The following is a 13,149-nucleotide window of genomic DNA, read 5'->3' as shown; positions in this document are numbered from 1 at the left end:
TCCTCAGGGAATTTGGTCTCCAGGGCCACTTTTGACCTTAATCCACGTCACAGCCATCCACCACAGAGTCGCTTGCTTCTAATAGTGATGTAATGCATATATTAAGCCCTGGAATGGAAACATGATTCATTTCCCATGGGTCATTGAGCACTTTGTGGCAACTCAGCCCTCATCTGATGACCCTAAGATAAAAGAAATTTATAACATGGGACTGGAACTATCCCTTCTCCCAAGATGCACTGCTTCAACACTGCATGATTGTAAAAGCACATGCCATGTTGATTATAGATAGAAATGATCTAAGTTAATCAACTGCATTCCACCTAGTATATGGGCAAGGATTTTTCCCTGCCTATTTATTTTTTGCTTGTAGTAATGATGAGTTTTGTCATTTGCTACCGTTTTTTCCCCCTACTTTCTTTTCTTTCATTCATTCTTTCTATTACTTAAATACTTTTTATGACTACATGGCAACCAGTATTCTGTAACACCCTTAGCAGCAGAAGGGATTAAATCGTAGCTCGTGTCTGAACAATACAGTCAGCAATAGGAAAAGGAGAGGGAAGGGAGAGGGAAATTGTCCACCTTTTCCTGATAATAATGCCTGGCTCAGGCCCCAGATTCACATCATACTCTGAAGAAGTTCATAAATTCTGGGCACTGCTCAGTCTGAGGAGGCAGGCAGTTTCCCTTCATACCTCTGGCTGAGATGAATGGTCTGTTGAAGTCATGCTTTTACAGGACACGTTCACCCCTGCCTGCTCTCTCTCCCCAAGCCAGAGAGTAGTTCAACATTTACATGTCCCAGGCCAGGAGGTCAGGTTATGAGGAGCCTGAATCCTTGGCTCTTGAAAACTCTGAGTCCAGGTGTAGTCCTCTGGCTTAGGGGTGGCCGTTTGCTGCCTCACCATTTTTATTAGGACATCTGGAAACTGCAGGTGTTAATTGGAAGGAACTTTTCTGTATTTGGGTTCTCTCCACACGTTCAGGCTTCTAAGACCTTTTGACCCAGCTGTATGACTATATCCCAGTGTCACACTGTTCCAAGTGGGAAGAACCGTGAGAGACAAGTAAGATTGCTCCTTGGTTTGGTGGCGGTGGTGGGGGCAGGGTGATTGGTGAGAGTCAGCGTGGTGATTGTGGGTGGAGAAACCACTGACAACAATAAAAATGGGTATTTTTCCTCAGCACTTAAAACCACTCTCCCATTTGCTAACAGGCAGGTGAGATCTATTTCCCCTAAACTCCTTTTTCCCCTCTGGCCTGTCAGGCCTGAGATACTGGCCTATCTGATCAAACAAGGGCATTCCTTCTGAGGCCATACCTAGCCCACTTATGGCCCAACTCTACTTGCCTGTTAATTTACTCAAAGCTAGGTTGCCTTTTAAGCCTTTCTCCCCACCTCTGGCATGAGGACGAGACATGTGGAGGAAGAATTAGGTCACCTGGGGGTCCACTCTTGCATCTGGTTAAGTGGTGCAGAGAAGCCAAGATTTCTAGAAGCGCGGTCTTTGCCGTTTCTGAGATGGTGAGAAAATCCATCTGGAGTGTTTATGCCCCTCTTGATAGCCAGGCCATGGGCTTTCTTTCATATTGTGCTCCAGAAGCCAGTCTCCGCCCTCAGAAGAGACGATTTCACGATGACTTACTTCCCAGTAATCACTGGAATGGTCTCACGAGGTCGCGCACGACTGCGGCGTTTCTTCGGGCCTGGCACGCCGTCAGATGGCAGACCTGCGGAACAAATGGGAGGCTAGCCTGGCTCACGGGGCAGGCAGAGTGAGCCAGAGTTCAGGCTTCCCCTGCCTTTCATCCTCCCACCCTCCTTCCTCTGCTCCTCCGCCCCTCTGCTTCCGGCCTCCCCATCTGGAAACTATGAGCCTCACGGATTCCAGGCACCAGTTCTCAGATTTCAGATGTTTGGGAAATTTCTTTGCTTGGGTCATTCTTCAAGAGTAAGAGAATTCAATTTGGGAGGAAAAACAGCTGAGACCCTTCCACAGAAGAGAAAATAAATAAGGTGGGGTACGTATCCATCCCCTCACCCACTCCACTCCAAACCCCCACACACTGTCTGATTTCAGAAGAAATACTGAAATTCCCTCCTGGGAGGGGACAGAATGGAAAAAAAATAAAAGTCTGCACTCATAAAAACATATTTTTCTCCCTCCTGGGGTATAAACAAAACTGGCATCAGATAGTAGGATGTAATTGATTTTGTGTGTGGCATCTGTTGAGGAAGAGGAGGGTCTCTGGAGGGTAGACCTAAGAGTGACAGAATGAAGCGAAAAGTAAAGTGCAGCCTGAATTGTCAGGGAGAAGCTATAACATTAAGAACCACTTAACCCCAGTGTTACAGCTCCGGGATAAAGAACGCTGTGTGGTCCTCTGTCGTCAGGAAATGGAATGAGCTTCCTCCTGAGACTTAGTTTTAGAAGCAGACAGACTTGGTTCTAGCACTGGCTCTGTTCTTAAGTAAGTCTGGGGAATTAAATAAGCAGCTGGATCTACCTATGGGGCTTAGACAGTCCCCGACACATCGGAGGGGCTTAATAAGTGGTAGCTCACCACTGTGTATTGTGATGACCATCCCTCGTCAAAATGGAGCGCCCCCCCCCCCGGGGGGGGGCTGTGGATGGAGCCTGTCCTCATTGTGCCCCACACTAGCTTGTCTGATCAGCCTCTAGCTCCCCTTTAGGGCTAGTTTCGTAGCCCTCTCTACACACCTACCCAGCTACACTTTCATATCTGTACCTCTTTAAAGTGTGTATTGTTTGTTCACCACTGTACCACCGATTGCCTGACACACAATAGATGTTCAAAGATATTTGTGGACATGCTGACTGACATCTTGATAGCATTCGTATCCAGAGTTACTCCAGATATTACATCTTGACGCAGAAAGGCAACACCCTTAGCGACATCTACCTCAGCATGAGTGCCCAACGCGCGTGGTGGCATCAAAAGGTACCTTCCTTCAGAAGAGGGAAGAGAATTAGGAAACCTCAGGGCCATCCCTGCTCTGCCACTAACAAGCTTTGCCGCATGTGGCAGGTCAGCTTCCCTCTCTCCAGACTCGGAAAATGAGGGCTAGAGTCAGCGATTGGAGGATCTCCCTGTGTCTTCTAGCTCTAACACTGTAAGGTCTTAACAAAGATGGAAGTGACAGCAGGAATGGCAAGATGCTTCCTCTGAGAATCCCGACCCTTCTTCCTGTGTGTGTGTGTGTGCACATGTACATGCAGATGTGTGATCATGGGGTGGAGAATTAGACTCATGCGGATTTCATGAGAGTGACATTTGCCCAAATGCTTTGGGTGTAATATCCCAGTTACCCCCAGATTCCCATGTGGAAATCTTAACCCCCAGTGTAATGGTGTTACTCCTTTATGGAGTAATTAGGTCATGAGTGTGAACTCTCACAAGCACGTTCAAGGAAAAGTCAGCATTCCGCAGCCCACTAGAGGGCCCTCACCAGGACCTGGCTGAGACCTCAGACTTCAGCCTGCTGAGCTGTGAGAAATGAATTCCTGTTGAAGAGCCATCCAGTTCACGGTGTGGTGTTATCGCAAGCCGAGCAGACTAACACCACATGTGCATAAGCCGTGGCAAACTGCACTGGTTGAGTAAACAGGCGAGCAGAAGAGTGGGCTCGACAATGCTGAGCAGGTTTCTTTCCTCTGGGACTTCCCAAACCTTTTCATACATTCAGTTGTATTGTGGGACCTCAAGAAAGGGTAGGGTATTCTTTTAAGGCATTCCCTCTAACAATTTTAGGAAGCAGTGATTTAGGGCTGAGCCCAGCTGACCTCATTTAACTGGTAAAAAAAACTGAGGTCCAAAGAGATGAAATGATTTGCCTAAGGTCATCCAGCTGTTGGGAAACCTAAGCTTCTGCCTTGCTTTGGCCACCCTCTCCCAGAAGAGAAAGTCTGTTTATTGGCCCAAGAGTCCATGTTAGAACATTCTAGGAGACACCCCAAGAGTCCTTCTCTGATACCGAAGAGAAGCACTGCATAGGCTGGGGTTCTTAGTCTCGGTCCCGAGCAGACGTTAGCATTCAGCATTCTGCAAGCTTCCTTGTCGGAGTGGCACCAGCTGGAGCCAAGCTGTGGTCCTCTCTTGCTCTCCCTACATATTTATAGCTCGCTCGCTCTCTCTGGTTTTCTCCCTCCCCCACATGCAGGCTCTCTTTTCCAGGCTGCGTTCTGGGGTTACTGTTGGGACAAGTAAAAGCCTCACCAGCCACTAAATTGAGACCCCCTACCGTAATAGCATAGCAAGCATCAGGGCAAAGGTGCTCAGTAAGCCTTGTGGATCCGTCAGCCCTTTTGTTCCCAGCTTAACAGTTAACATCCATTTCCAGCACTAGGAAATTAAGGTCACTAAAAAAAAGGCATTTGTGTGTGGCCTCTAACAGCATCGACTATGGACCATTCTCCAACGCCTTCCTTGGCGCTTCAGCCTTGAATCTTCAGGTGCCCTGGTGGGGGCATCGATGTGGCAGGCAGCAGCACAGGGATGGGAGATGCCGGTGAACGTGTGTGTGTTTGTGTGTGTTCACGCGTGTGCGTACGTGCAACACCAGAGGAAAATGGGAGCACATTGGGAAGAATACTGACTTGGCACCCCTCCAAACTCCCGTTCTTCAAGTGTGAGGTCAACATTTACCTACAAGAAAGGGTGGCAGGCACCTTTCTCTGAGTGTGGTGGGCAGGCAGGAGGGGCTGTTCCCACCTGCATTCTGCACACTCGAAGAGACAAAAGCCCTGACTCTCCTTTTTAGAAAAGACCATCTGTTGTTATTCCAAATTACTCTTTTGGGGTCTCGTCCCACCCACTTCCAAATGGCTGTTAGAGTGTTCCTTGCAGTTCCACACAAGTATCTCCCCGAAAGGACTTCTTGAATGTATGGTTTTCTACCTCATTATAATTTTAGTGATGCTTTGACTACAGCACTCACCCCTAACCAACTGGACATGAGTCATGTACACATGTGTGTGTGTATCGTCAGGCTGATGGTTTAGTGATGACGCTGTTCCTTAGATAGAAAGCATGCAGGACGCTCCCCATGTGGTCACAGGCTGTCTCCTAATAGGGTTCATGCTCTTCCAAGTAAGGAAGAGACATAGGGTGGTATTTTCTTAGGCGATTATTAGATCCAGTGGAATGTAACAAGAGCACTGCTCACCGATAAGGAATAAATATCCCCACTTGCTGGACCAGCTGTCTTTCCACTGCCTCCTCTTTCTCATCCCTTTCCTTAGCTGCTGTGACCCTTTCTCTCCCAGGGACAAAGGTACATCACCAGAGGAGCTCATGGACACAAACATGCCTAGAAAACGCAATTGCCTGAGTGGTCCCCAGTTCTAATTATGATGTTGCACGTCTTTCAAGGGTTTCGTCCCTAAGAATGCACATCACCTATGGCCTTGAACTAGATTTACCACCATCTCATTTCAGGGACTTTTAGCCTGACAGAACAGAACAAGAAGACAGCCAGGTAACCGAGGGAAAAAAAAAATCACTTCAACCAATTGTTTTGCAGAGACTAAATGAAACAACTACTCAGGTCAATTGGATTATGCATTTAAAAAAATAGGTTTTGTAGGCACAGCTGGAATGAAATCCTTGTGTGACCTTGAGCTTAAGGTCCTTGTACTAACACCAAACCCAAAGATTTGCTAATGAAGATTCAAGACGCTGACATGTCCAATAATATGCTTCCAGTTGGATTCCTTTCCCAGCAGTGGTGGCCAAGTTCACTGTACCTCTTACCCAAGCTCTCTCTTCCTAAAATAAAGATAGGTTCTTTTCTGAGTGAAATAATAGATCAGAATGCCTGGGCTGAGTCTCACATTTATAAATCACTTTAAACAAGTAACTTATAGGCCTTGTGCCTCTATTTCCTCATCTCTAAAATGGGGATAATAATAGAACCTACCTTTCTGGGTTGATATCTGACCAATAAGAATATACATGAAAAGTATTTACTATTGTGCCTGGCACATAGTAACTCCTTAAGAAATAAGGTAGTTGTGATTAATATTAACACTATTATAATAAATTGATTGATGAAGGATAACAAAGACTTTGGAGGGGAAAGACTTGGAAAGGAAATTTGGCTAGATTCAATCTTATGTCTAGAAATCTAACTGAAAGAAATATGACACATGTTAAGTTTTTTGCATGAGAGTGTCTAGGTAGCATTGTATTTAGCGGCAAAAGTCTGGCAATGACCTAAGTATCCATCAGCAGAAGACCAGCTAACTATCTTAGAATTCTTCCATGTAGAGCAGGGGTCCCCAGCCTCCAGGATCTAATGCCTGATGATCTGAGGTGGAGCTGATGTAATAATAATAGAAGTAGCGTGCACAATAGATATAGTGCACTGGAATCATCCCCAAACCATCCTCCCACCCCTGGTTTGTGGAAAAACTGTCTCCTACAAAACCAGTCGCTGGTGGGGACCACTGATATAGAGGACTACTCTACAGAAAATCAAGGTGGGTTTCTCACCTCCTGCTCAGCTCAGCCAACAATTCTTTTGAAAATCACTGAGACCTCTGTATTTAGACTGGCAATCATAGATTCCTTCCTGCAATCACAGGATATTCTCTGAGATGCTAATGAGATGATTTCGTTTTACTGGGAAGAGTGGATTTGCATCACTCAAGCCAAACTGAAGAGGCACAAACCCTGAAGAGGAAGGGATTAATGGGCTTGTCTGAAGGAAGCCCAGGTTCCTAGTGCAATCCCATCTTCTTCCTGTGACTTTTAAGTCTTGGGGTCACTAGGGTGAAGGAAATGAGTTAAGGACCTGACTTCCGGTCATTGGAAACACTCCTCAGAGCTCCCTACCATGAGAGGAAGAAAAATTCATCTCTTTGGCCATTAAAGCAGACAAAGTGAAATGACTTTCCCCATCCCTGTGGCTCTGCAATCCCAATCCCTTGGTCTTCTCCCTGGGGTTTACCTATTCCCTGTAGCCAGAAACACTAGCCTGTGGCTTGAGCCAGACATGATTCAGCCACCCGGCCACTTTCCAGCCTTTGCTCCTCCAAAGTAAATGCTTATTCCTGCTGTGTCTTGTTTCTACCAGCCAGGAGCACTAATCGACAGCCTCTTCCACCTCCTGTTATAATGGCCCCATCAAATATATCCTTGAGCACTCCATTTTGACCTTGACCCTTCAGAGTTCTTCCTTCTTGCCTTTTAGAGGCAAAGTGAAAAAGCTGGAGAGAAGACCTCTGCCCCCTTTAGAAATTAAGAGCATGCAACCAACAATGAGCTTGAAAGCATATTGAAAAACAACCGCTATACTAAGTGCGGTTAGCAAGGATGAATAAACTGGGGGGACAGGCAGATTCAAGCCTCCAACTGCCCTGAATGGAGAGTATTATCCCCGGCTGCCTCTTAAGAGCTATTGTAAGTCAAGTCTGACCTTTCCTCTAGCTCCTGTTTTGACACAGTTTTTGATGAATATCGACACCTACATGTGAAGTGAGACAAGACTGAATCCTTGGCATCTCAGGTCGCTTGCCCCTGTAGCCAGTTTCCTCATTAGTATGAACCGGAGGCTGTGTTTCCCCATGCAGTGCCAGACTAGGCCAGCAGGGGTCTGACATTAGTTGCTTTTAACCCACAATGACTGACTCCATCACAACGGCTGCGTGACCATGACGTGAGGAGCTAATGAGCCATAGTTTGAGATAGCAGAAACTCATAGGTATAAATAGTGCATCCTTTTCTGTAGTAAGACTATAAACACTTCAGCCCACATGGCATCGATTTTCCTTATCTACAATGAACTACTTGGCTTAATCCTGTTTTCATGTTTACACAGAAAATACCTTAATCCGGAAGCTTGGATATTCCAGATTTCTGTCTGAAACAGTTTGTCAATTACTGTTCCATCCCTAAAGAAGATGTCACGAGATCCAAAAGTGATGTCAAAAAAAAAAAAGTATCTAAAAAAGCAAAATAAACGTCTTATAGACACTACGGTAAAGAAGGGCATGAGTTTAGTACTTATGGATCTATTAAGATTGGTGTTTCAAAGAATGAGTCTTTACATTTTCCTTGAGTATATTTTTATTGTGGATGATTATTAGTTACAATAATTATTAATTACCTAAGGAAAGTATTGTGCCTTCCAGTTTTCAAAGTCCTTTCACACATTACCTCATCTGGTCCTTTATTGAAAGAAATAATTGTTAGTCTCATTTCACAGCCAATGAAATTGAGGCTCAGAAAGGTAAAGATAGTTGCCTGAAATTACACAGCTAGTGGTGTCAGAGTCGACAATTTTCCATGCCAATATAGCAATTAAAGTCCATGTATGTTAACAGACTTTACCAGGTGCAAACAATTCTATAATGTAACCCAATTATGAATTATATCAATGCTTTTTTGCATCAATACACCTAATTTTACTTAATAGTATCTATTTATATCTTGTTGCTATGCTGGAGAGTAATAATACTCTAATTTCCTTAAATTATGGAATGCATGCTTTTCATTAAGTTGCACATTCCTTGCCTTCCCATGGCCCTATTCTACTTTCTGTTCTTTGATGAGATGGCAGGAAGTGGGAAGAATCCAGCCTCCCAGGATTCACAAATTCTATCTTCAACAGGCTGCCTCTGCCAGAGAGAGAAGATCAAATCGGTCTTTAATCCTCAAAAACAATCTGAGGAGTTAGGTACTGTTATTTTTCCAGATGAGGAAAAAGGCAGAGAGAGACCTTTAAGTGCTGGAGCTAAGATTTGTATTCAGGGAGCTGGACCCTGTGGACCCAACAGAGAAACCTCCAGGTGGCACAAGGAGGTAACAGGGAGGACTCTAGAATGTCCCGCAAGACACCGGGCGCTTCCCAGGGTGAGATGAAAAGGGGTATAACAGGAAGGAGTCTAGAATGTCCCGCAAGACACCGGGCGCTTCCCAGGGTGAGATGAAAAGGGGTATAACAGGAAGGAGTCTAGAATGTCCCGCAAGACACAGGGCGCTTCTCAGTGTGAAGTGAAAAGAGGTATGTGGCTATACCTTGGATGAGAGATATGTTAACGTATTTTTTTCAAATCAGGAAATACAGATTTAAAGGAAGTTTACAACATGATTTTGATGCTAAACATTCTGAGCTGTTCAGGTTCTCTTGGCATCTCACTTCACTTTCTCCTCTCCCTTTTAATTAGAGGTTTAATGACCGCACGCACAGTTAAGGAAAGACCCCCGAAGCCCAATTATCTGTGACCTCCACAACCTGAGAACCTACTGTGTGTGGAGGATTTTGCAGTGTCTCTGAAATGGGTGTTTCAGGTAGTCTTATCTAAGGAAGAGTGCTGTAGCAGCCACCTGCCCCTTCCGGGGCTGGGAACATGCCCCGCCTCCTAGCCCCCGGGACAGGGCCTGATTGGTCCAAAGGAAGCCCCTTTGTCAGTGAGTGGTTCAGAATGAGACATGACCTGCTGGGGCTTCTGGGAGATTTCCTCAGAGTTGGGAGAAAGCCATTAGAAGGTTCCAAGGCCTTACCTCTCCTCTTTCTCCATTTGGTGTGTGAATTGATTTATTATTATTATTACTTGTAATTGTCATTATTAAGTAATACCATTACATTAACGTTATTAATTACTAAACAGGAGCTTCCTTTAAAATGGAGTCAGGGGACATCTGTAGTGGTCCCCTGGGTAAGACTCCACTTTTTCACTGCAGGAGGCGTGGGTTTGACCTCTGGTTGGGGAACTAAGACCCCACGTGCAGCAAAGCAGCACCGCCAGAGTTTTAAAAATGGAGTCAGGAGGCCAGAGGGGGTGCTGTCCTGCCCTGGTACTCAAGGTTAACTGCATGACCCAAAGGAAGAAGCATAACCTTGCACTCCCAAACAGGAAGTGCAACTACTAGACTTTCCCCAAGGAAGACTTTCTCCTTGCTCAGCCAACAACCCATCCAATGAGAAATGCAACACTGATCTACTTTTCCTGAACTTTTACTTTTTTCCAATGAACTTTCCTTCACAACAGCCCCTCCTAGTCCCCTGCTTTTTCCTATAAAAGCAGGCTCCCTTCCTTTGTTCTCCAGACATGCCTATGGTTCACCATAGATTGCGTGTCCTGAATTGCAATTCTTTGCAAAATTTTGATGGTAAAATAACTTGCTATTTTAATAGTTTTAGGGAAGCGGTGCCTGGGTGTGACCCGGGCTCCTGAGGAAGGAGCCAACCTGGGGGGGCAAAGCAGAAAGCAAGGCAACTTGGAAGAAACGTGTTAGGACCTATGCCTGAGATGCTTTAAGTGACTTAAGATTCTAACTCTCACAGCAGCCCCACTAGGGAAACCTGGTTAAGGCCTTTCTGAAAATAAGAAAACCAAAGCGAGGGAGATACACAGAGGTGCCCTAAAATGAGTCAATGACAGAGCCGGAGTTGAGCCCGATCTGGATCTGTCTGCCTCCAAAACCTGGGCTGCCCTTCATCACACAGTCTGCCACTCATCCGAAAGGGGAGGAAGATACAGCAGCATATTTCCGTGCTTGCCAAACCAGGGACTCCCCCAGTCCAGGCCTCTCTCCTTCCTTCCTCCCCACTCTTTTAGGGCAATTTCTCTGCTCAAAATGACCTTAGCTCTTCTCTCCCACCGAAGAAATTCTTCCCATCCTTCAAAGCCCACCTCTAGGTTGAATTCCTGTTCTGACCTTAAGACAGATTACATCTCCTCCAGCCCCTACCAAGCCTTCTCTCAGCTGAACTTCTGACCTTGTCCTCTGTGCCCCGTTTGGCAGTTCCGCAAGTTTGTGTCATTCTTTGGGTTCTGATTTATCAACATTTAACTCTTGATGACATCACCGGGTACTTCTTTCCTGCTGTGTTCTCTCGTCTCTTCCCAGGCGCTCTCTGAGCCAGAATAGTTTTTCTAGCTTTCCAAGAAAGTGAAAGTGAAGTAAAAGTGTTAGTCACTCAGTCATACCCCACTCTTTGCAACCCCATGGACTGCAGCCCACCAGGCGCCTCTGTCCATGCAATTCTCATCCAAGAATACTAGAGTGGGTTGCCACTCCCTTCTCCAGGGGATCTTTCTGACCCAGGGATTGAACCTGGGTCTCCTGCATTGCAGGTGAATTCTTTACCATATTGTTTTCCATCCTCTGGGATCTTTGCTCAGGACACTGCCACCTACTTGGAATGCTCTCCCTTTCCTCATTTCTACTTAGTAGTAAATTAATTTTTGTGTCTCATCTCCTTTAATGACCTGGGGACTTGATGAAGGAAAGATCCTAGTCAATTCCAAGGAAAGATCCTAATCAATTTCATCTTTCTTTATATCCTCACAGCACCGAGCACAAGTCCTGGCCCATAGGAGACATTCAGTAAATGTTTGTGAAATGACTAAATGAATGACTTTTACTCAGATACAAGAAGACTGCACCTAAACATATATTTTCAGGACCTAGGAAAAAACTCCTCTTTGAAATGGATCTCCCAAGAAGGTAGTATTTTACAGCCAATGGAGTCTTATTCTTTTTAAAGCTATCTACATGACTATTGGTTTCTCTACTGTATTTTAAATAACACTAATTTTGGTGCTTGCCCATAGGCAGTGCTGTAAAGCCTAGCTTTCTTTTTTATAATCAGTAACACTGATAAATTAAACCCAGAGCAAGCACATGTGTGCTAACACAGTTCGCTGTTCTCCAAAATGTTCAAACAAGGCTCAGGCAGCCTCCACCTCCTGCACCTCCTGAGCAAAATTCAGCCGAAGACTGTCTGGGTTTGTTGGGAACGGGGGAGCTTCTGGTGGTTAATTGAAATCCACAGACACCTCCAAGACCTTGTTGTACTTAACAGTGTTGACCTTCTCTCCTGACCAGGTGTTAATAAGTAGGAAATAGAAGACGCTGAAGCTTGGCTCACTCTCTTCTGCCTTAACTCCAGCCAACCAATAGTGAAAACTCAAGAATACTCAAAAGGTGCAGAAAGATTTAACAAAAGCTCCCCACCACCTACTTCCCACCCCTGCCAGCTCCTGACTTACAATAATCTTCCAAAATGATTTGCTGTCTTAAGAAAGTCCTGCTAGAGAAACCGTGTTGCCTGATGGTAAATGTACAGATAGATACTGGAAGCAAGCGGACTTGAGGTCAAGTGCACTTTCAACAGGGGCGGGAGTAAGGGGGACAGTGCTGCTATGATCTGATTGTGTCCTCCCTGCAAAATTCGTATGTTGAAATCCTAACCCCTGAAGGTGATAGCAGTGGCAGGTGGGGGCTTTGGGAAGTGATTTGATCATGAGACTAGAACCCTTGTGATTTGGGTTAGTACTCATATGAAAGAGGTCCCAGATATCTCCCTCGCCCTGTCCATCATGTGAGAATATCATGAGATGCCTGTGACCCAGAAGAGGGCCCTCCTCCCATCGTGCTGGCACCCTGACCCCTGACTTCCAGCCTCCAGAATTGTGAGCAACACACATCTGCTGGTTATAAGCTTCCCACTCTATGGTATTTCACTATAGCAGCTCGCAGGGGTCTACAGTGGGCATTGAGCAGACTCCTGAGCCTCTCGAAGCCCTAGCTTCCTCATCTGTGAAAACCTACCTCCCAAGGGCCTGACTGAAATTTAAATGGAAAGATGCTCCATAAACAGTAGCTCTTAGGATCTGCACAGACTCAGGCTGTCTTCCTATTGGAATTTCATCCTGCCAACAGACTGGGTGTGGAGCCACCGTCTCGCCTCTCTCCGGCCCCTCTCTGAAACAAAAGAGCAACACAGAGAACTGGTCCCTGCACTTGAGGCCATGTCTTTTCCTTCTCCAGGTGTCCACTGCCAGGTCCCAGTAGCTCTCACTGTCCTCACTCGGGGCCCTGCAGAGGCATGTGTCCTCTGGAGACAGATGGTGAGGGTTTGAGTTCCGGCTCCATCTGGGATGTCCAGTCTTTCCAGCTCGTCCTAAACTGTCCCAGTTTTAGCACTGAAAGTGCACATCCCAGGGAAGCTTTCAAGCCCAGGCAAAGCAGGACATTTAGTCATCCTCACTCGACTCCTTAGTGGGCAGTTGTTCTGACTAACAGTACCTCTCCACAGCTCCATTCTGCAGCCGTCCTTGGTGATTGGACAGCAGGAAGTGAGTTCCTGGATCATCATGTCCCAGAAATTCA

Source organism: Odocoileus virginianus, chromosome 10, assembly GCF_023699985.2.
Source record: "Odocoileus virginianus isolate 20LAN1187 ecotype Illinois chromosome 10, Ovbor_1.2, whole genome shotgun sequence".
NCBI classification, from domain to species: domain Eukaryota; kingdom Metazoa; phylum Chordata; class Mammalia; order Artiodactyla; family Cervidae; genus Odocoileus; species Odocoileus virginianus.
The sequence above is the reverse complement of the archived record's forward strand: the minus strand, read 5'-3'. Positions refer to the sequence as shown.